Genomic DNA, 21,984 nt, shown 5'->3' on the forward strand with positions numbered 1-21,984 from the left:
TTTACTGATTCCCTCTTCTTATTAGAGGAATTTTTTCTGCTCTTATCTAAGACTAAAGCTTCTAGTTGCACATTAGGTCCCATCTACTTTTACCTACTCAAGGACATCAGCAATTGTTCCCTTTCTCTTTTCTGTGATTATTTTTTCTCTTTGCTGTATCATTTCCAACAGAATATAAGCATGCTGTTATTTAAAAAATATTCTCTTTCTCTTACATCCACCCCCCCCGCCCCACTCATCTTCAAAACAAATCGAGGGAGTTGTCTGCCTTTAGTTCCTTTCTCCTTGAAATCCACTCCAGTCTGGCTTTCATTAACATTACCCACCTCCAAAATTGCTGTTATCAAGGTCTTCAATAATATCCAGTTGCTAAATCTTAGTTCTCATAATATATTCTTATAGATTTATTAACCGCATTTTGATGCGATCGACTCTTCCCTCATGTTTGATTCATTTATTTTCTAACCTTCAAAGATACATTTTCCTTCTCCCTCAGTGGTCACTCCTTCTTAGTCACAGTTTATTTCATTCTGCTTTATCTCTTTATCTTTCATACATTGAAATATTTCAGAGTTTTCTTCTTAAATCCTTTCTGTTCACTATAATTATTCCCTTTGGTAATCTCTTCTGATCATTTGACTATAAATGTCATCTATATATTGCTGTATCTACGCTCTGATTTATATATCCAGCACAGACATCTCTCTTGTACTCTAGACTCATAAATCTGCCAACTAGATGTCTCCTCTTAGATGTTGTGCCTTTTGAAACTGTTGTGTACCCTAGAAAAGCCATATTCTTTAATCCTGATTTAATATTGTAGCTGGGAGCTTTTTGATTACATTGTTTCCATGGAGATGTGACTCACTAAGGTGGGACCTTTTAATTAGGTGATTTCCATGGAGATGTGTCTTTGTGCATTCAAGAAGGGTCTTAATCCACTTGCTGGAGTCCTTTAAAAGGGAATCTTTTTGGAAAAAGCTGAGAGATGACACAGGCAGAGACATTTGGAGATGCAGAAAGAAAATGCCCTGGGGAAGCTGTTTGAAACAAGAAGCCATAGGACCAGCAGATGACACCACATGACTTCCCAGCTGACAGAGGTGTTCTAGATGCCATCGGCCTTTCTTGAGTCAAGGTATCTTTCTTTGGATGCCTTAGTTTGGACATTTTTATGGCCTTGGAACTGTAAACTTGTAATTTAATAAATTTTCTTTGTAAAATCCAACCCACTTCTTGCATTGCATTTCTGGCCACACTAACAGACTAAAACAGATATCTAATAGGTGTTTCTAATTTCAAATGTCCAAAGCCAAGTTCCTATGTATGCTGCTTAGATTTGCTCCTCACACACTCTTCCCCATATCAATAAATAATAACTCCATTTTTCCAGTTTTTTATGCTATAAAATGTGTGGTTCTCAATCTCATCCCCATATATTAAATTATATTCATCTCAATCCATCAGTTTCTACCATCCTGTTCTAGTTTGCTAGCTGCCGGAATGCAATATACCAGAAAGAGAATGGCTTTTAAAAAGGGGAATTTAGTAAGTTTTAGTTTACAGTCTAAGGCCAAGAAAATGTCCCAATTAAAACAAGTCTATAGAAATTTCCAATCAAAGGCATCCATCCAGGGAAAGATACCTTGGTTCAAGAAGGCTGATGAAGTTCAGGGTTTCTCTCTCGGCTAGAAGGGCACATGGTGAACATGGCATCATCTGCAAGCTTTCTCTCCTGGCTTTCTGTTTCATGAAGCTGCCTAGGAGGCATTTTCCTTCTTCATCTCCAAAGGTCACTGGCTCGTGGACTCTCTGCTTCATGGTGCTGCAGCATTCTCTGCTCTTTCCGAATCTCTTATCTCCAAAATGTTTCCTCCTTTTTAGGACTTCAGAAACTAATCAAGAACCACCCAACTGGGTGGAGACATGTCATCACCTAATCCAGTTTAGCAACCACTCTCGATTACAACACATCTCCAGGGAGATGATTTAATTATAGTTTCAAACATACAATGCTGAATAGGGATTAGAAGAAACGGCTGCCTTTACAAAATGGGATTAGGATTAAAACATGGCTTTTTTAGGGGACACACATCCTTTCAAACCGGCACACATCCTTTTGTATTTATTTTTCTCTATAGAACTTTTAACTATCTGACATACTATATTTCTTTTACAAAACCTTTGTCTCACCTTCCTCTTCTCCAAACCCAGCCCTTCAGTAGAATGCAAGTAACATGAAATATATTTTGTGCAAAGATTAGTGCCTGGAAAATTATAGACATTAAATAAATAATTGTTGAATGAATAGATATTTTTAAAATTTAGTTGTTTCTTAAACACTCCTCTCTTACTCATGTCCATGTGTAGTTGTTAATCAAGTACTTTATGACTTCTCAATAGTTCCTGTCAGGAGGTCCAAAGAACTTTGATGAAATCTAGGAAATAACATAACAAATTTAGAAAAAAGTAGATCTGACATCAATAAGGAGAATGGTTTGGAGGGAATCAACACTGGAGGCGGGAATACCCATTAGGAGGCTATGCAGTAATCCAAAATGTTGTGGAGTCCTAATCTAAGCCAATGGCAGAGGATGGAATGGAAAGGAAGCGTTGTATTTGAGAACTATTCTAGTTATGTTATTTCCTAGATCAATGTTTCCTCATTGTTTTCAAGGTTATTAGATTATTGTTATTCCCCATCTCTTTCTAGTGAACAAATCATCTTAAGACCCCAGCTTTAGTCTCACCCATAGATCTGCGTATGTCATTGTATAGATATATACCTGTCAGTATAGCTAGCTTCTGTTGAGCTCAACAGAAGAGATTAGATTGTTACCTGTCAGTCTACTTAAAGGTCAGTTATCAAACTCAATATGATAACAAGTTCTTAAATTTTTGGACTGGGCTAATCTATTTAAGTCATATTCTTGGTTTTGGACTTAATTAATTTATGAATAATTCTGTTCTTTCTTTAGAATGATTAAAAAGCCTGTTGAAAGGAAGAACAGGTTTTGGGCTTCCATTTTATTATTAGCTCACCTAAATTTTGAATTTATGAAGTTTTAGTATGATTATACCTTAGTGAAGTATGGATATAATTTCCCTGATTGTAACCAGGAGTGCTATGAAGAGCTTAGGTACAAGTTTCTTGAGATTGTTATTTCAGTCAGCTTTTCTTGGCCCTGGTTCACTTTAGTTTAGAACTCTCTGTCTTTCTGTCTTGTTTTCCTGCCCCCATTGTTAAAGGAGTAGCTGCTATATGCCAGGGTCTCTCCAAGGTGCTTGGATCACCTAAATGGACAATACTGGTTTTAATTTAGTGAAGAAGATAAACACAGTAGACAATTAAAATATAATGTTTAAGAACAATTTGTTTTCAATAGGTTCATTATTACTTTGCTACCTCCATAGTATGGTACAATTTTTTTAAATTGGCTTTCTTTCTACCCATCTTTCTTCATATCCTACTACTGTCCAACCTCCTCAAGCATCCAGAATTACTTGAAATTCTCTGATTCACTATCAGATTTCATGTCTCCATGTGTTTTCTCATGCTATTCCCCTTAGCTAATAATGCTTAATTTTTACTTGATTAGTTTTGATTTTTTTTTTAAACATAGCTTAATATCCACCTTTATCAGGAAGCCTTTGCTGAGCACCTCCAGGTTAAGTGCTTCTTTTGTGTACAGATAGATGATACCCTTACTGTTATGATAGTCCTTATCTCATTTTATTTTAATTTTGTTTACATCTGTTTTCCATGTTGGTTATAAAACAAAAGGCAAAGAACTAAAGGAAAACATGAAAAAATGTCCCAATAAATGAGACTATTAATAAAAACAAAGAAAGTGTAAAAATGAAGAAAATAGAAATTCTGGAGTTGAAATTTATAATAATTGAAATGAAAAATTCAGTAGCAGAATTCAATATTAGATTTGAGCAGACAGAAGAATGATTCAGCAAACTTGAAGATAGTTTAATTCGTATTATTCAATCTGAGGAGCAGAAAGAAAAAGGAACGAAGTTTGTTAGATCTGGAGAGCACCATCAAGCATACCAATTTAGGCATAAAGGAAGAACCAGAAGGAGAGGAGGAAGAGAAATGAATACAAAGAATTATAGAAATACTTTTCAAAACTTAACCAGATTTGATGAAAATATAAACCTATACATTGAAGAAGTTCAACAAACTCTAAGTAGAATAAACTGAAAGAGATTCACAGTGGGTACATTATAATCATGCTGTCAAAATACAAAGGTGAAGAAAAACTCTTGAAAGCAGCAAAAGTTTAGTGATTAATTATGTGTAAATGATCTTCAAAAAGATTAATAGCTGGTTTCTCACCAGAAACTTTGGAGTCCAGAAAGCAGTTCCATGACAGCATTCAAAGTACTAAAAGCAAAACAAGCTGAACATGTACTCTAGGGGCAGGAAAAATATCTTTCAGGAATGGTTAGAACAACTTAGCAGAGGATAAACAAGGAAATAAAATACTTGATTGTATTTAGTATTCTCAGGGAAACAGAACCAACAGGAGAGTTCTGTAAATATGAAATTTACAAGTGTCTCATGTCTCTGTGGGGATGGAAGACTCCAAAATCTGTAGGGCAGGCTGTGAGCTGACAGCTTTGATGAAGGTCCTTTTGATGGTTAGGTTCTAGTGTCAACTTGGCTAAGTGATGATGCCCAGTTGTCTGATGATGCAAGCACTGTGGCCTGTCCATTGCTGCAAGGATATTTTGTGGCTGGTTGATAAACCAGAAAACTGATGTATTAAATCATTAGTTAGTTGATTGCATCTTTAGCTGATTACATATGTGATCAACAAATACTTGTCTCCTACCAGTGAGATAATCTAATCAACTGAAGGCTTTTAAGGAAGAAGTAAAGCTTTTTGCTGTTTCTTCAGCCAGCAAGCCTTTGTTGTGGGGTTTATCCAGACCCTTCATCAGAGCTACCAGTTTCATAGCCTGCCTTATGGATTTTGGGCTCTTCCATTCCCATGGTTGTGTGAGATACCTTTACAAATGTCATATTTACAGATATCTCCTGCTGGTTCTGTTTCTCTAGAGAACCCTGACTAATATAGTCTTCAACGCACTTCCCAGGAGAGGCTGGCTGCCTCAGTTGGAGAGAGAGATACTGTCTCCTGAATTTTCCTTAAAAACCTTTGGGTGGTTAGATTAGTGTCACTCATTGCAGAAGATACTCCCTTTAGCTGACTGAAGATGTAATCATCCATGGATGCAACCAACATGCTCATGATTTAAGTCCATGGAATGTTCTCAAAGCAACAGATAGGCCAGTGCTTGCTTGACCAGACAACCAGGCACTATCACCTGGCCAAGTTGACACATGAACTTAACCATCACGATTGATCAACAGTATAAACTAAGTAGACCTAACAAACTCCACTCAACGATAGCAGAATACACATTCCTCTTAAGTGCATATGGAATATTGTTCAGGATAGACCAGCTGTTGAGTCGTGCAAAGTCTTAGTAAATTTTAAAAGAATGAAATACTACACAGTATTTTCTCTAATCACAATGGAATGAAATTAGAAACCAATAATAGTAGGATATCTGGGATATTCACAAGTATGTAGAAATTAAACAATACACCTTTAAACACCAATAAGTCAAAGAAGAAAGTCACAATAGAAATTACAAAATATTTTAGATGATCTAAAATGAAAACATACAAATCATATAGAATAAAAAAAATTAAGCAGTTCTCAGAGGGAAATTTGTAGTTATAAATGTCTACATTATAAAAAGATCTGAAATAAATAACATTGTTTGTTAAGAACCTAAAAAAATAGCAATTAAATTAAACCCAAATCAAGTAGAAGGAAGGCTATAATAAAAATTGGAAAGGAGATAAGTGAAACAAAAATTAGGAAAAATATAGAATCAATGACACCAAAAGTTGGTTCTTCGAAAAGATGAACAAAATGGATAATACTTTGGGTATATGACCAAGAAAAATGAGACTAAATATTAAATCAAAATATTAAAATCAGGAAGCAAAGTGGGGGCATTATTACAGGATTTATGAAATCAGAATAATTTTAAGAAAATGCCATGAACATTTTCTGCTGACAAATTATATAACTAAGTTGAAATGAACAAATTTCTAGAAACATGAAACTATAAACTGATTCAAGATATAATAGAAAATCTGAATAGCCTATAACAACTAAAGAGAATGAGTCAGTAATTAAAAAAAAAAGAACTTCCAATAGAGAAATCCCAGGACAGGATGACTTCGCTGGTGGATTCTACTAAATATTTAAAGAAGAATTAACAGCAATCCTTCCCAAATTCTTCCTAAAAATAAAAGAGTAAGAAATATTTCCTAACTCATTCTACTGAGATCAGTATTACCTTGATACTGAAGCCAGAAAAAGACATCATAGAAAAGAAAATTATAGCCCAGTATCACTTAAGAATCCAGATGTAGAAATCTTTAAGAAAATATTAGAAAAGCAAATCCAGCAGCATATTAAAAGAAGTATACACTATGAAGAAGTGGGATTTATCCTAGGAATGCAATGGTGGTTCAACTACAAAAGTCATTCAGAGCTGCAGAATGCCACCCAAGGATGACAACAAGAAGAAAGATGCTGGAAGGTCAGTCAAGAAAGACAAAGACCCAGTGCACAAATCTGGGGGCAAAGCCAAAATGAAGTGGTCCAAAGGCAAAATTTGGGACATGCCCAATAATGTAGTCTTGTTTGACAAACCACTTATGACAAACTCTGTAAGGATGTTCCCAACTACAAGCTTTTAATTCTAGCTCTCATCTCTGAGAAACTGAAGATTTGAGGTTCCCTGCTCAGGGCAGCCCTTCAGGAGCTGCTTAGTAAAGGACTTATCAAGCTGGTTTCAATCACAGAGCTCAAGTAATATACACCGGAAACACCAAGGGTGGAGATGCGCCAGCTGTGAGTGAAGATGCATTAACAGGTCCAACCAACTGTGCACTTTGAAAAATAGAATTTTATGAAATAAAAAAAGTCATTCAATGTAATCAAGGGAAAACAAACATGATTATCTAAATTGAGAATTTTTTTTTGCAAAATCCAACAGCCCTTCATGATACAAATATGCAACAAATTAGAAATCAAAGGGAACTTCTGCTTTGTAAAGGACATCTAAGAAAAACCCACAATTAACATCATACTTGATAAAAGGCTGAAAGCTTTTTCTCTAAGATCAGGAAGAAGACAAGGATACCTGTTTTTGCTACTTCTATTCAACACTGTACTGGATGATCTAGTCAGGGCAGTTAAGCAAGGTAAAGAAATAGAAGGCATCCAAGTTGGAAGCAAAGAAGTAAAATTATTTTGGTCACAAATGACAATATTGTATGTATAGAAAAACCAAAGAATACACACACATACATCTATTAGACCTTATAAACAAATTGAGCAAACTTATAGAATAAAAGATCAATATGCAGAAATTAGTTATATTTCTATACACTATCAATTAACAATCTGGAAATAATATTAAGAAACAATTAGAAAAGTACAATTATTGAGAATAAATTTAATATAGGAAGTGCAAGACTTGTATATTGAAAACTAAAACATTTTTTGAAAGAAATGAAATAAGACATAAATAAGTGGAAAGTCATCCTGTATTCATGGATTCAATGATTTAATGTTGTTAAGATAGTGATACTCCACAAATTGATTGACAGTTTCAGTGAAATTCCTATGGAAATTGCAATTGCCTTTTTGCTGAAATGAACAAGTCTGTTTTAAGATACATATGGATTCAGAAGGGATCCTGAAGAGCCAAAACAATCATGTAAAGAGAAACAAAATTTAACCACCCTAGAACCAGAGCATTCACAAATATATCAACATTAAATAAAACACAGTCTTACACAATCAGTGCATCAAAAAGGAAATTGCTAGAGAAATTAGCAAATATCTGGAGATGAGTGAAAATGAGAATAAAACATATCAAAACTATGGAATGTGGCAAAGACAGTGCTGAGAGGGAGATTTATTGCACGAAATGCCTATATTTAAAAAAAGCAAGGAAAAAATGAAGGCTTAATTGCTTGCCTTGAGGAAATGGAGAAAGAGCAGCAAACCAACGCCAAAGCAAATAGAAGAAGAGAAAAAAACAAAGATTAAAGCAGAAATAAATGGGTTGGAGAACAAAGAAAAAAAAAATCAATAAAAGCAAAAGTTGGTTCTTTGAGAAGAACAATAAAATCAATGGACCATTAGCTAGGCTAGCAAAGAAAAAAAGAGAGAGGATACAAATAAACAAGATCAGAGATGAGGGAGGGGTTGTTAGCATGGACCCTGAAGAAATAAATAAAAAAAATTATAAGAGGATACTATGCACGACTATACAGCAACAAATTAGACAACTTAGGTGAAATGGGCAAATTCTAAGAAACACACGGACAACCTACACTGAATTTTAAGGAAATAGAAGATCTCAACAAACAAATCACAAATAAAGGGATTCAATCAGACATCAAAAATCTTCCTACAAAGAAAAGCCCAGGGCCAGATGGCTTCCCAGGGGTATATTATAAAACATTACAAAAATAATTAACACCAACCTTGCTCAAACTCTTCCAAACATTTGAGGTAAAAGGAACACTACCTAACTCATTTTATGAAGCAAATATTGTTCTAATACCAAAACTGGATAAAGATGTTACAAGAAAGGAAAACTACAGACCAATCTCCCTAATGAACATAGATGCAAAAATTCTTAACAAAATGCTGGCAAATTGAATTCAGTGACACATTGAAAGATTTGTATATCACGTCCAAGTGGGGTATATACCAGGAATACAAGTGTGCTTCAACAGAAGAAAATCATTCAGTGTAATACAGAACAGATCGATAGGGGAAAATCACATGATCATTTGATTAATGCTGAAAAAGCATTTGACAACATTCAGCATCCTTTTTTGATAAAAACACTTCAAAAATTAGCGACTGAGGTACTGCAATAACGGGATACTCACATGGAAAAAGAATGAAATGTGACCCCTACCATACCACATGGAAAAGAAGAAAAAGTTAGGGATCAAAGGGAACTAGCTCAATACCATAAAGGGCATATATGAAAAATCCATAGTCAAGTCATACATAACTGTGAGAGATTGAAAGCTTTCCCCCTAAGATCGGGAATGAGACAAGGATGCCCATTGTCACCACTATTATTCAGCATTGTACTAGAAGTTCTCTCTAGAGCAATCAGACAGGAAAAAAGAAATAAATAGGGCCCAAATAGGAAAGAAAGAAGTAAAACTTTCCTTTTGCAGATGACATGATACCATACTAGGAAAATCCTGAGAAAATAAATGACAAAGTTATTTGAGTTAATAAACAGATTTAGCAAAGTGGTGGGATACAAGATTAATGTACAAAATCAGAAATGTTTCTATACAGAAGTAATTACCTAACTGAGGAGACAAGTAAGGAAAAAATTCCATTCAAGATAGCAACTAAAAGAATCAAGTATCTGGGAATAAATTTAACCAGAGATTTGAAGGATCTATACACAGAAAACTATGAAACACTGCTAAAAGAAATCAGAGAACATCAAAATAGGTGGAAAGACTTTCTGTGCTCATGGATAAGAAGGTTAAATGTAGTTTAGATGTCAATTCTACCGAAATTGATCTACAGATTGAACACAATACCAATCAAAATCCCAACAACCTATTTTGAAGACTTGGAAAAGCTAGTTGTCAAATTTATTTGGAAGGGAAGGAGACCTTGAATAGCTAAAAAATATCTTTATAAAGAAAAGCGAAGTGGGAAGACTAACTTCCTGGCTTTAAATGTTATTATAAAACCACAGTGGTCAAAATAGCATGGTACTGGCACAAAGACAGAAGTATTGGCCAGTGGAATTGAATTGAGAGTGTGATGATATACCACAAAATTTATGGTCAATTGCTATTTGAAAAGGTCTCCAAATCTGCTGAACTGGGATAGAATAGTCTTTTTAGTAAATGGCCACGGGAGAACTGGACATCAATAGCCAAAAGAATAAAAGAGGACCCTACCTTACGCCCTACACAAAATAAACCAAAATGACCAAAGACCTAAATATAAATACCAGTACTATAAAACTCCTATAGGAAAATAAAGGGAAACATCTTCCAGACCTAGTAATAGGAGGTAGCTTCTTAAATTTTACACCTAAAGCACAAGCAACAGAAGAAAAAATAGATAAATTGGAACTCCTCAAAATCAAATGCTTCTGTGCCTCAAAGGACTTTGTCAAAAAAGTTGAAGAAGCAGCCAGCTCAAAGGGAGAAAATATTTGGAAACCACACATCGGATAAAGTTTTGATATCTCGTATACATAAAGAAATCATACAACTCAACAACAACAGAACAAACGACCCAATTATAATATTGGCAAAGATGTGAGTAGACATTTTTCCAAAGAGGAAATACAGATGGCTAAAAGGCACATGAAGAGATGCTCATATTCATTAGTTATAAGGGAAATGCAAATCAAGACTACAATGAAATATCACCTCAAACCCATAAGAATGGCTGCTATTAAACAAACAGGAAACTACAGATGTTAAAGAGGATGTGGAGAAATTGGAACCCTTATTCACTGTTGGTGGGAATGTGTACAGCCACTATATTAAAACAGTTTGGTGGTTTCTTAGAAAATGAAATATTGAGTTGCCCTATGATGCTGCAATACCACTATTTGGTATATACCCAGAAAATCTGAGAGCAGTGACACGAACAGATGTTTGCACACCAATGTTCATAGCAGCATTATTCAGAATTACCAAAAGAGCAAAACAATCCAAGTGCCCATCAACAGAAGAGTAGATAAACAAAATGCGGTATATACATTTGATGGAATATTAGGCAGCAGTAACATAAAATGAGGTTCTGAAGCATGTGACAATATGGATGAACCTTGAAGACTTAATGCTGAGTGAAATAAGCCAGACATAAAAGGATAGATAGTGTATGATTTCAGTATTATGACCATGGTAAAGGTACACTCAGAGTCTTATGTAGAATATATGGGACCTAGAGATACATGGAAGCTAGAGATGGATGAACTAATGAGTTGAACTTAAAGGTAAAGGAACTGACAGAAGTGATGATAGTTCATTAGTGAAGTTACAAGTAATATTGCCACATTGAAGGTGAATATGATTGAAAAAGGTTGTATAGAGACATGTATCCCACCGATTACCACCACAATTATAAATAAGCTATTACATGAACTACTTCAAAGGTATGAATCTTATACTAAGAGTCAATAACACAGGTGTATCCAGGGAATACTACTGTTCTATGCTATGGCCTATAGTTAACAGGAAGATGTCAACAGTGCAGCAATAGCAAAGGTAGGTAATTGGGGGGGGGCAGGAGTTAAGTGTAAGTTTGGATTTATTGTATGATGAGAGTGTTTTCATCTGTCATTTTTCTCTTTGGAGCAATGAAAATTGTCTAAAATTGAGAGTGTTGATGATTATGCAATTAAGTGATGATATTTTAAGAGAAGACTTGCTCATTTTGGACATTATCCGTAATGCCTAATGGATGGAGGTGGCTGAAGGGTACATTGAATGAGAAGCAGAAAGTTGAACTGTGTATATATATGATGAAATATTGTGTGGCTACAGAAAGGAACTAAGTCCTGAGGCACGCAACGAATTGAATCAACCTTTGGGATATAATGTTTTGCAAAATAAGCCAGAAGCAAAAGAACCGATATTGTATGGTTGCTTTTAGAAAATACTTATAAGAAAATTGGGACCTAGATTGTAAGCTCATTTAGCAGCCATGCATAGTACTGCATTGTAATTATTATTTCTAGATTCTGAGATGCTGTGCTATATGTGTATAACCTGGCATTTCCCTGGAACTTTGGGTACCTGTGTGACACCCAAGACTCAGATTTGGAGTTCTGCAGCTCTGAAATTCAGCATTGCTACACACAACAATTATTAAAGAAACTGAACAAGAGGTTCAGGCTTCAATTCGAGATAAGAATGAAGCCAATGTAGTTGTGACAAAGGTAAATCAGAATACAGGGAAAAGGAAAATATTGTCTGTATTTTAGAACTTTACCAAAGGAAGAGAGGTTTATTTTGTCCAAAACATAAATTTTCTGTAGCACACAACCTAACTCAGCCTACCTAGAGAGCACATTTAAACAACCCAAACACATGGAGTCCAGAATGAAATGAGAGCTTCCAATTGTGTATAGCCTAATGTAATACTGGGATACATCCCTGAGTATGTTGGGCAGATAATTAAAAAGTAATGGCAAAGTCTCTTGAGGGACTGGAGAAAAAATATGAAGCAGAGAGTCCACAAGCCAGCGACCTTTAGAGATGAAGAAGGAAAACATCTCCCGGGGAGTTTCATGAAATCAGAAGCCAGGAGAGAATGATGATGTGTTCACCATGTGCCCTTCCAGCTGAGAGAGAATCCCTGAACTTCATCATCCTTCTTCAACCAAGGTATCTTTCCCTGGATGGATGCCTTTGGACATTTCTATAGACTTGTTTTAATTGGGACATTTTCTCGGCCTTAGAACTGTAAACTAGCAACTTGTTAAATTCCCCTTTTTAAAAGCCATTCTCTTTCTGGTATTTTGCATTCCAGCTGCTAGCAAACTGGAACACTACCTATAATTTGCCTAAGAATTACTTCCAGAAAACTTGTTTTGTTATTCAGATGTGGCTTCTCTCTCTCTAAGCCCAAGTCTGTAAGGAAAATCTTTACCCTCTCTGCTATGTGTGAATTGACATCCAGGGGCGAAAGCCTCCCTGAAAACATGGGATATGACTCCCAGGGATAAGCCTGACTCTGCCACTATGGAATTGACAATGCCTCCCTGACTAAAATAAGGTATCAGTGGCTAAGAGAGTTCAAATAGAGTCGAGAGGCTATTCCAGAGGCTACTCTTATGCAAGCTTCAGCTAGATATTGCAAATTGCCATCGTTTATCAACTCCCAACCTGGGTCATTCCTGTTACCTCTAAAGGCTACCCCTGAGATTCATTAAAAGTTTCATGCACCAAGTTTAGTTTCTAGAAACCTATAACCTCCAGGTGGTTCCTCAGCCAGATAAGTCCTGAAATCCAAAGGGGCCAGCCTCTCCAAGAGCATCAGGTAGTTCCATTTCCCTATCCTATATTGTCAACACCCCTTTTCAACATGAGGAAGTTAGAATGGTCATTGCCCAAATATCCCTAAAGAGTGTGAGAAGGATCAAAGGGGAAGGAGGAGTTATAACAGGGAAGATAGGATTTAACAAATGAGTATGACTGTGGAATCATTACATTGGTATTTCTTTCAGTCTCCAGTGTCTTGGAGCAGCTAGAAGGAAAAATCTGAAATTTTGGAACTTTCATCCATACCAAACTTCGAAATGTTATATAATGTCTTGTTAAAATGTACTTGGAAATCTATCGCTTCTTTGTATATATATTACATTTCACAATAAAAAACATTTAAAAAGAGAAACAAATTTGAGGTCTTAATGTCCTGATTTTAAAACTTACTGCAACCTACAGTAATCAAAATAGTACTGGCATAAGGATAGAGATATAGATAAATAGAATGGAATTTAGAATTTCACAAATAAGGGGGTGGGGGTTATAAGGGTAGTTTAGTGGTAGAATTCTCGCCTGCCATGTGCAAGACCCAGATTCAATTTTCGGCCCATGCTCTTCCCAAAACAAAACAAACAAACAAAAAAAAGGTGGGTGGGGTGCAAGGGTAGTTCAGTTGTAGAATTCTTGTCTGCCTTGTGGGATACCCGGGTTTGATTCCGGCCCATGCACTCCCCACCCCTCCAAAAATTCAACAAATAGTTTTACACTAACAGGATAGTCGCATGGAAAAAGAATGAAATGTGACCCCCACCATATAGCATCCAGAAAAAAAAAGAATGTTAAAAAAAATAAATAAACCCATTAATCTTAGTTGTTTGTCAACAAGTCTATGGAAAAAAATAGTCTAGTTTTTCAACAAGTGATGCAGGGACAAGTAGATATTGACATGAGAAAAATGCATTTTGACTTCTATCTCACATTATTTAAAAATAATTCGAAATGGATAAAAGGCCTGAATGTAATATTTAAAAATCTAAACCTTTTAGAAGGTAACATAGGTATAAATATTTGTGATCTTGGAATAGGCAATATTTTCTTAAATATGACATCAAAAGCACAAGCAACAAAATTAAAAATTTGGTGAATTGGACTTCATAAAAATTATAAACTTTTGTGCCCCAAAAAGTATAATCAAGAAAGTGAAAAGCTACTTTACAGAATGGGTATAAATGTTTGCAAATATATATCTGATATGGTCCAGTATCTTGAATATATAAAGCACTTTTATAACTGAAACAACTGAATTTAAAAAAATGGGCAAAGGACTTGAATAGACGTTTTTTTCCAAAGAAGATACGGAAATGGTAATTGTCATGTAAAAAGATGCTCAATGACTTTTCACCAACTGGGATATATAGTATAAACAAAAAGTAGAAAATAAGTGCTGGTGAGGATGTGGAGGAATTAGAACACTTTTTGCGTTGCTGGTGTGAATGTAAAATGGTGTGACTTACGGAAAACAGTTTGATGGTTCCAAAATAAAATTAAATGTAGAAACATCATAGGAATAGGAATTCCACTTCTGGGTATATTCCCAAGAAATATGATAACATATGTTCAAACATTCAAACATATGTTATTTTGCAAGGCATCATATCCCAAAGGTTGATTCAATTTGTTGTGTGCCTCAGGACTTAGTTCCTTTCTGTAGCCACACAATATTTCATCATATGTATACACAATTCAACTTTCTGCTTCTCATTCAATGTATCCTTCAGCCACCTCCATCCATTAGGCATCATGGATAATGTCCCAAATAAACAATCCTTCTCTTAAAGTATCATCACTTAATTGTATAATCATCAAAACTTGTACATGATTTTAGATAGCAGCATTATTCAATATAGGCCAAAGTAAAACCAATCCAAATATCCATCAATTAATGCATGGATAAACAAAATGTGGTATATCCATACAATGAGTTATTATTCAGCTTTGGAAAGGAATATCCATACAATGAGTTATTATTCAGCTTTGAAAAGGAATGAAGTACTGATATATGCTAAAATATGCATGAGAATATTATGTTATGTGAAAGATAAATCATATATTTATGATTCGTTTACATGAAATGTCCACAATAGGGACATTCGTAGAAGAGAATGCAGATTAGTGGTTGTGAGGATCTGGGAGAAGGAAGGAATCGGGAGTGAATGCTGGTTTATATGAGGTTTTTTTGGTGGGCTCATGAAAATATTCTTGAATTAGACAGTGGTTATGGTTGCTCAACATTGTGGATGTACTAAAAGCCACTGAACTGTACATTTTAAAATGGTTAGATGGTGGATTTTATATTATATGAATTTCATCTTAGTGTAAAAATTATGAATGCACTGGGTATTATGAGAACATACTGAACAGTTCTGTCTGGCACTCACAGTCCCAATACACAAAAAACTAGAGGTTGTGAGTAAAGTATTCATCAGCCCCTATAACCTGTAGGTCTTTTCTGGAGCATGTGGGACATGCTAATAATAAGTCCCAATAACTGAGAATTTAGAGCTGGTAATATTTTATGACATCATATGACTTCAAAGTTGGATTTGTGTATGTTGTTTAAACGGAAATCCAACAAATTTCCTTGTGGCATAAGTTACATGATGTAATTAGCAAGCCAAGTTTAATCAGATACTTTATTCGAAGACCTAAAGTTGTTCATGAGTCATTATAAGTATTTGAATTTTGTTGTATGGAGCACTGAATTCTGTGGAAAACAACATAATAAAATATTTTGATGTTCTTATATATAACTGGTGAAATCCCTTGAATTAGAATGTTGCTTGTGATGGAAATGCACCTATCTTTTATTACATCTTCACATGAGAAGACATACTTCTATGGAACCAAAAATTTTTAATAGATAATAGTGTTTTACAAGAGAAAGCTGCATAGAGTACTCAAAGAATTATGGACCATTTGTGATGAAAATACTAACCACTTTCCTGTTCAGCTGACACTCCCGATGTGTCACAAGGGTGAAGAGAACTTCCCAAACCTTCACACTTTATTCATCCACTTACCGGCATTTGTGCCCTTTTCTCTGTCTTCCCTTTTTTTTTTTTTACCGGAGGAATAATTTCTTAGATAAGAACTCCAGTCAGGCATACATGAACCCCACCCCTCCTCCAAAATTGGTCATTAATGATCTCCAGATTGCTAAATATCAGTTCTTATACCATCTTATAGATCTGTCAACAGCATTTGACACAGTTGACTCTTCCTTCTTTTTTTTTATTTATATATATATATATATTTATTTTCCTAACCTTCAGAGATCTATATCAACTTCCTAATTTTCCCTCTCTCTCAAGTGGCCACTTCTTAGCCATATTCATTCATGCTGCTTTATTTCTTTACCTTCTCAACATTGAAATGTTTCAGGGCTCAGCACTCTTTCTCTCCACTATCTAAAATTACCCTTTTGGTTATCTCATCTGAACACTTCTACTTTAAATATCAAATATACGTTGCTGACTCTACACATTGATTTATATCTCCAGCATAGACATCCATCCTGTAACCAGGACTCCAGTATTCAAAAAGGGTGAGTCCAGATTAACCACCAGCCAACCCACAAAATTGGAGGGAATAATAAATTGCTTTTGGTTTAAGCCATGAAATTTTGGGGTATTTTCTTATGCAGCTATGGATATACCAGTATAAGAGTTGACTTCCTCATCCTGAGAGCAAATTTAAGCATGTGAAAGCCCTGATTTTAAGATTGCTCATTTTCATAGTACATTGATACATTCCAATCCTACCAGCAAATATAAACATTTGTTGATTTGTGAAAATTCAAATTATTTATCCCTTTCCTCCTAAAATAATTCATTATCCATGATGCATAATATTAAGAAATCAAAATATCAATTTTTTGTCTCCATGAAGACAAAGAGTTACTTCAGTTAGTCCAACATTACAATTCATGAGTAAGGTAGAACTGAATTTTATGAATTATTCATTAAGTTCAGTAAATATAATATACTTTTTTTAATGTAGGAAAACTATCAGTGTTTTCTAACTAGTAATAAATATAATGCAATAAAACATGTTTGTTTTTCCTTTCATGAATTTGCCATTATGGTGAAATTATGCTTCATAATTGTTATTGAATATACGTAAATTAAAAAATTAAATTTACTCATTGCTCTTCCTTGTTAAGCTCATCCTTTGTGTGCTATATTTAGAAGAAGGCCTATACTAACAATTGACAGTTTTTCATGAGAGAGAAAGGAAGGCTTATAAAATTATACTTGAATATAGAAGGAGCCTATTTGAGAAATTTTAGGTAAACTGTCAAATTTTAAATGTTAATTTAAAAAATCCCACCTGTGTAAGGCCTATCTACAAAGTATTTTTGGAGATTAGAAGCACACATCAGCAGTTTAGGGTGTGCAGTTTTCTATTATGAATTTAATCCTCACGTTATAGAGTAGATATTTTCTACTATAAAGTGTCATTTTCCCCTTAAACAAAACATTAAGTAAAAAATAAAAATAAAATGTTAGTTATCAAATCTTTTAGTTGACATGAGATAAGAAAAATGGAGTTAATTAAGATAGTGCAATTACTGAAATCTCATCAGTGGTAATTATTATGATTATAGCTATGACTATTTGTAAAATGCTATAGTACCATTTTCAAAGGTTTCTCAGGTTCATTATCTCATTTTGTTATGTCACTGACCCTTTGAGTTCCCTCCCATTTTAGATATTAGGAGACTGAGTTCAAGGAGATGGAGAGACTTTCCCAAGGTCATATAACTTGTGAGTAACACAATTGGGTCTTGTTTTCCAAATCCTTATAAAGCTGTTTAATTAATTACAATAAAACTGAACATAGTTATTAAATGGTACAGAAATGAAAATACCAAAAATTCCTTCAACAAATAATTTGGAAAATATTATTTAGAATTGCCTATGGACTTTTCATATTCCAGATGATGGTAGGTAGAGTCCCTGGTGAAACAGTAGAAGAAAAGTGGAGAAACCACAGATTCATTGATGGAGGCTCTGGGTTCAAGTTATAACACTGCCATTTAACTAGGTTTATGATCTAGGGCAAGTCATTTATCCTCTGCTCCTTAATCTCCTCATTTAAAAAATGGGGATTGAGTTGTCAGGATTAAAAGGAAGAGAATGAATGAACATTCGTAGACAATAACTATAGGCAGATACTGTCCTAGGAACTTTATATGTAATATTTCATTAATAACTTATCTTATACAGGTCCTTAAGGAACTGTAAAATATTCTACAACTGTTATTTATTTATTTATGAAGAAATCTCATGTTCTTTGCCCATTTCTTCCATATTTTGCTAGTGTAGTGCGTATCTTATTTGTTAAATTTAATCATGTTAAAATTATCAGTGGAGGATAATGGAGTAATGTGTTATACTCCTTTAGATTATTTTCATTTTTAACAGTATAGCTTAAAAGATACAAATCTTTATCTGTAAAGAATGACTTTATAATGGAGGTATTTTTGACACTTACAGGCCACTTGAATAGATATTTCTGGACCAGGGTAGCTTTTCAAATCATGCTCTTACAGCAATTACCTCTTATGAATATGTTACTTTTCTCAGTACAGAACTAAAATATATATATTATGAATCCTATTACTTTTCTCATATGTGGGATCCTTATGTGCATATTCAAAGGGAATTAGTTTTAGACATAGCTCTTATAAATTTAATTGTGTAACTTTCATTCCCTATATTACCTGTTTATTATAGTTTAACAATATTACCAAAAAGTTAGTGCTTTAAAACAATATACATTTATTATCCCAAAGTTTTTGTGGGTCAGAAGTCTGGGCCTGGCTTAGCTGAGTCCTCTTTTTAGAATTTTAAGATGTAATTAAGATGTTGGCTAAGACTGCAGTCTTACCTGAGGCATGACTGGAAAGAAAGGATCAGTATCCAAGCTTGTTTAGGCTGTTGGTAGAATTCATTTCCTTATGGTTATAGGACTGAATGCTTCAGTTTCTTGCTCGCTGTCAATTTGAGGATTCTTTTATTTCTTAGAGGCCTTCCACAGTTCATTGTTATTAGTTTCTCCAAAATGACTGATTTCTTTCTCAAAGAAGGGAGAAACAGAGAAAATCTTCAGCAAGAAAGATGTTACAATTGTATGTAACAATAATGTAATCACATACCCATAGTCATGTACATCTTGTCTCCTTTACCATATTCTGTTAGTTAGAAGTGAGTCACAGGTATTGCTCATAATCAAATGGAGTGGATCATACAAGGGTATAGACACCAGTGGATAGGGATCATGGAGGTCACCTTAAGAGTCCGTCCATCCTACTCTCCAAACAGATAGCAAATTAAAAGAAATTAATGGCAGACACAGTGGAAGTGACATCTGTTATGTTGTTCATGGTTAGGGTATCTCTCTCTCTCTTCTTCCCAACTCTCATCCTCCCTGTTCTTTTTTCTGCCACCTTCCTGCCTTCTACACATATAAGGAGATTTCTAAGCAAATGGTAGAAGATGTCATTTTATTTTCTGTATCCCTCTGTGTCACTCTCTAAATTATTTAGTAAATATTTGGATATCATTACAAATACTAGAAACTCAAGTTGTTGATGCATGCTAATGACTACTCTCTTTAGACAGAAAGACCTAGGAGATCAGATGTTCTTTATAATGTTATATGTTTTGTCTTCGTTTTTATGGTTTATTCATTATATCTTGAGGACATCCCTTTCACTTTTATAATACTTTTGCACTTGTTCTTTAATTCTAGAATTTGTCTTCCTTACTTACTGTGCCTGCTTGAAGCTGTTATGTACTCCAGAAAAAGGAGTATGTACTCCATGTCCTTTCCCTGATCCAGTCTTATGGGGTCAGCCATGCTTCTTTTAATCCTGATTTAATAGTGCAGGGGGGGAAACCCTTTTGATTAGATTATCTGTGTGGAGATGTGGTGTCCCCAGTTGTGGGTGGTCTTTTGGTTAGATGGAGCTGTGACTCTGCCTGTTCAAGGTGGGTCTTGATTAGTTTACTAGAGCCCTTTAAAAGGGGAAACATTTTGAAGAAACATGAGATGCAGATGCTTGGAGAACAGTTGCTTCAGAGCTGGCAAATACAGAGTTTAGAGATGCATGGAGTACCAACAGAGAGAGCTGATGCCTAGACATGGGCAGAGCCCAGCAGACATAGCTATGTGCCTTCCCATGAGATACTAAGCAAGCCAGAGCCCAGAGTTGTGTTATAGAGGAACTAAGTGAAGGCCTACAGATGCTTGCAGAGAAAATCACTGGCATTAGAACCTGGAAGGCACAAAACTGGGAACAAGGAACCGCACATGTCTGCCAGGTGCCTTCCCAGATCAGCCTTCCTTCAGCAAAGTATCATTCTCTGGGTGCCTCAGTTTGGACATTTTTATAGGCTTAGAATTTTAAACTTGTAATGTAATAAATTCCCTTTATAAAAGCTGTTCCATTTCTGTTATGTTGCATTCAGCAGCTTTAACAAACTAGTATAGTTACTACTCCCTTTTACTTTCCCTCCCTTCATCCTTTCCTTTCTATAAACAGCCCTTTAAAATTCCATAATTACATCCTAATTATTGGTAATTTCCAACATGAAACATTCTTGAATCTCCCCAGCCTATCAACCCCTGGTAGGATAATTAATCACACCTACTGCATGCTCATTAACAACAACAGCAATAAAAACAGATGTGGGCTTAGTTTGTGCAAATTGTTCTTTCTATTCCCCCCAATATAACCTTCATAACAATGCTGTGACTTAGCTTTTATTTCCATTTTATATTTTTGCTCAAAGAGGAAGTATACCTTATCCAATGTCATGCAACTTTTCTCTGGAAGAACTAGGATTGAAATCTATCAGTCTGACTCTGAAATCCATGCTTTTTGTACAATGAAAAATTTTCTGTCAGCATTTTCCATATATCTCATTTCATGCTGCCTTCCTTTATTACCTGTGGACATGCAGGTCTCTTTGTTACATTGTAACTTCTTTAAATATATAAATAATATCACCTTTATACCCTCTTCTTCTACTTCTTAGTACCTAGCAATGTTTCCCATACACTTACTTAGCTTTCACTAAAGAGAACTTCAAAGGAATGAAACCTATTGTGTTATTCTTCAAGGAGACTAAAATTATGTTCTGGGTAAATAGGGTGTATTCTTATACATTTTTATTTGAAAATATTTATTGAGTACATAGTATGTGCCCAGAAATATTCTAGAATAAGTTTGTGTTTAGAAGTAGCGAATCAGATAGACTTTAGTTTAAATACTAACTCTTAGACTTGTATGATCTGGTCATGTTACTTATCCTTTATGAACTACTGGTTTTTTTTCAGCCTTATAATGAGTGATATAAAACCTAATTCTAGTCAATGAAATCAGGTAATGTATGGAAAGGACTTTGCCTCCTATTTCTCAGGTTTCATGCTTGCTAATTGGTAGTTTCTTTGACAATCTTCTTCTCACCCACCACCCCCAATTCCCTGATAAAAAGTTAATAGAAATGACTCTTAAATCGGAATGATTTTGCTTTCCAATATATTTATTGTAGGTTTACCATTATCCTCAGATATAACTTTACAGAGTATGAAATGTGAAAAGTGGTAGTCAAGAGTCCCCAAAACAGACTTTTTGGTGTGGATCTGCCCTTGGTGCTGAAATTTCCTGTCTTTCCAAACAAGGGTATCATGGAGTACTGGATTATAGGGATAAATTAAGTGCATCGGGTAGATATTGTTATTGTGGGGACAGAATTTCTATGAGACGGTCTCTACCACTATGCTTCAATTTTAAAATTTATATGTTT

The 21,984-nt window shown here is 34.8% G+C and overlaps 1 protein-coding gene and 1 pseudogene across 6 annotated transcripts in view; both read left to right on the forward strand.

Annotated features, from left to right (window-relative positions):
* Positions 1-21,984, forward strand: part of LOC143674264 (BEN domain-containing protein 5) — a 1,810,590-nt gene that overhangs the window by 228,088 nt on the left and 1,560,518 nt on the right. The gene's annotated exons all lie outside the window — the stretch shown is intronic.
* Positions 811-7,737, forward strand: LOC143674263 (small ribosomal subunit protein eS25 pseudogene; annotated as a pseudogene).

This window comes from Tamandua tetradactyla, chromosome 2 (genome assembly GCF_023851605.1).
Source record: "Tamandua tetradactyla isolate mTamTet1 chromosome 2, mTamTet1.pri, whole genome shotgun sequence".
Classification (NCBI taxonomy): Eukaryota; Metazoa; Chordata; class Mammalia; order Pilosa; family Myrmecophagidae; genus Tamandua; species Tamandua tetradactyla.